A 3,631-nucleotide genomic window follows, 5' to 3' on the forward strand; every position below is an offset into this window, starting at 1 on the left:
GCGGTGGTTTTATTTTTAATGAGCAATTTGTGAGACATACTATTAATCATGCAATACCTTTAACAGTTGAACTTTTTAATTGCGGGTTAGTGTGTGCGAGGGAGATATTTACGATTTCTACTAAAGCCCTCAAAGCTACTCAGAGAACTCTTTTATCCATTTTTGGTCAGCTCCCATGGCTTTATCACTCTCTTCAAGCCCTATACCCTGCTTCTTCATTCTTAGAAAAATGGAGTTATCAAGTTTTAACTCAGTTTCTCCTTTCCAAGTGAAATTGGGAAATCACAAATTTACCCCTATAACTTACTCGTTTCTCTCCACTATTAGGATTCTGTTGACCCTCTCTACCCTTTTATGTCTCTTCCTACTCTTGCTGTACAAATATCTCCTCTCCTTTATTGTCAGTCTTTTCCCCTTCAGTGACTCTCCTTATCCTACAAAATGCTCAAGACTCCCACAAACTACTGCCCATCTCATGCAACCCACAACAGTCTGACTACTGGCACATTTCTCCTAAAGGACTTCCTACTTGCCAAATCTCATGACCTCTTAGTGTACATCCTTCTTAACCCTTGTGCAGCATTTGACCCTTTTCAGTGAATACCATTCCTTCTTGAAATTCTCCCTTTCCTTAGTTTATTTTAATTGAAGTGAAATTTATATAATATGTAATTAACCGTTTTAAAGTTAACAATTCAGTGGCATTTAGTACATTCACAATATTGTGCAACTACCACATCTATCTAGTTCTAAGATATTTTCATGTCCCCAAGAGAAAGCCCTATTCCCATTAAACTGTTACTCCCTACTCCTTCCTCCCCCTAACATCCTGGCAATCACCAATCTGCATTCTGTCTGTATGGATTTACCTATTCTGTATATTTCATATAAATGGAAACATATATAATAGTATGTGACCTCTTGTGTCTGGCTTCTTTCACTTGCCTAATGTTTTGTTTCAAATCTTAATATTTTCATATTTGCCTTAGATTTTCAGTAAGAAAACAGTACGGATAGAGTTGAGATGCCTATAGAGTCCTTCCTTTTTCTCCCCAGAAATAACCATTATCTTGTATTTAGAATTTTTGTTGTTCCAGTGCATGTATAACCTTATGCTGAGTAGTATCTTGCCTTTAAAAAAATTCTGGTAAAATCACATAACAAAATTTACTATGTTAACCATTTTTAAGTGTTCATTAGTGTTAAATATATTTGCATTGTTGTGCAACAGATCTCCAGAATCTTTTCTTCTTGCAAAACTGAACATGTATACTCATTAAACAATGTACCTTCATTTCCCTGTCCTTCTAGCTCCCAGTAACTACCATTCTACTTTGTTTCTATGAATATAACTATTTTAGATACCTCATATAGGTGGGCTCACATTTATTTGTCTTTTTGTGACTGGCTAATTTCATTTAGTGTAATGTCTTGAAGGTTCATCCATGTTATAGCGTATAAAAGGATTTTCTGCCTTTTTAAAGCTGAATAATATTGCATTATAAGTATATACTACATTTTGTTTATTCTTTCATCCATTGATGGACTTTGGGCAGTGTTCACTTTTGAGGAGTTGTGAATAGTGTTCCTATGATCATGGTTTTCTGTGGAGAACCAAACTGTTTTCTACAGAAGCTGCATTTTACATTCTCACCAGAAATTATACAAGGGTTCTAATTTATTCTCATCCTTGCCAACACTCATTATTTTCCTTTTAAAAATTTTTGGCCATCCTACTGGGCGCAAAGTGGTACCTCATTATGGTTTTGATATGCATTTTCCTAATGATTAATGATGTTGAGCATCTTTTGATGTGCTTCTTGGCTATTTGTATATCTTTGGAGGAATGTCTACTCAGCCCTTTGCCTATTTCTCTCTTTCTTTCCTCCTATAACACTTTATATATTTAACACAATATTTTAGCCCTTACATTGCCTTATACTGGTTTGTTTATATATCTAGGTTATGAGCTCCTTAATGTAGAGATCTATCCCTGTAGCTAATAAATCTCTCCCAAGTTCATAGTAAAAGTCTGGTACATAGTAGTTACTCAAAAAATACTAAATCTCAGACCTTGCATTTAATTTTTTTTTTTTTTTTTTTTTTTTTTTGAGACAGGGTCATACTCTGCCACCCAGGCTGGAGTGCAGTAATGCGATCTTGGCTCACCTCAGCCTCAACCTCCCAAGCTCAGGCAATACTCCAGCCTCAGCCTCCCAAGTAGTTGAGACTATAGGCACATGCCACCAAGCCCAGCTAATTTTTTGTGTATTTTTGTAGAGACAGGGTTTCATCATGTTGCCCAGGCTGGCCTCAAACTCCTAGCCTCAAGCAGTCCGACTGCCTCGGCCTCCCAAAGTGCTGGGATTACAAGTGTGAGCCACTGTGCCTGGCCACAATTTCTACATATATTTTCAGTGAACAAAATAGCTAAAGTAAAATACACTAATTATAAAAAAAAAAAAAAGAAAGAAAAACTTTTAAAGAATGCGAAGGCCGGGCATGGTGGCTCACGCCTGTAATTTCAGCACTTTGGGAGGCTGAGGCATGTGGATCGCTTGAGTCTAGGAGTTCGAGACCAGCCTGGGCAACATGGTGAAACCCCATCTCTACAAAAAATTAGCTGGGCTTGGTGGCATGCGCCCATAGCCCAGCTACTTGGGAGGCTGAGGTAGGAGGATCACCTGAGCCTGGGGAGGTTGAGTCTGCAGTGAGCCTTGACCACGCCACTGCACTCCAGCCTGGGCAACAGAGTGAGACCCTGTCTCAAAACAACAACAACAACAAAACAAAACTTTTTGTTATGGAAAATATCAAATGTGTAAAAGTAAAGAGAATCGTAAAATGAACATCCTTTGATAATTATCGATACAGCATCAATCTGGTTTCATCTAAATCCCTTCCACTCTCTCCCCGCTGGATTATTTTAAAGCAAACCTCAGAAATCATTTTATACATACATAAAAACTTTTGACATTTTTAAAGGAAAGATTTGAAGTACTAAGCATAGAACTTTAGTTCACCTGAGGTTAACTAACTGAAACCCTCAATTAACTATCCTCCAATTTTAAGAGAACAGGACAAATTGGAAGAAATTATCTGCCATCTCAGAGCTTAAAAAAATTCAGTGTAATAGGTTCTAGTTTTAAGACAAATCCAGCATAATTTTCTGAACTTCTACACTTTGAAAAACTCAAATGATGAACTGATATTCATTACACTGAACTCAAAGTATTGCAAGAGCTAAATTATCACAGAAATAGCCAAGATAAAGTATATCACCAGAACCTTCCTATGTTGCAACCCTGCTTATTAAGTTTAAATTTTAGTGTGGGAAGTATACTTTTCTATGGTAACTTTTTTTTTTTTTTGAGACGGAGTTTCACTATTGTCACCCAGGCTGGAGTGCAGTGGTGCGATCTCGGCTCACTGCAACCTCCACCTCCAGGATTAAAGTGATTCTTCTGCCTCAGCCTCCCAAGTAGCTGGGATTACAGGCGCTCACCCCCATGCCCAGCTAATTTTTGTATTTTCAGTAGAGACAGTGTTTCACCATGTTGGCCAGGCTGGTCTCAAACTCCTGACCTCAGGTGATTGAGGTCCCACCTTGGCCTCCCAAAGTCTGGGATTA

The sequence above is a fragment of the Pongo pygmaeus genome, chromosome 6 (assembly GCF_028885625.2).
Source record: "Pongo pygmaeus isolate AG05252 chromosome 6, NHGRI_mPonPyg2-v2.0_pri, whole genome shotgun sequence".
In the NCBI taxonomy this organism is placed as follows: Eukaryota; Metazoa; Chordata; class Mammalia; order Primates; family Hominidae; genus Pongo; species Pongo pygmaeus.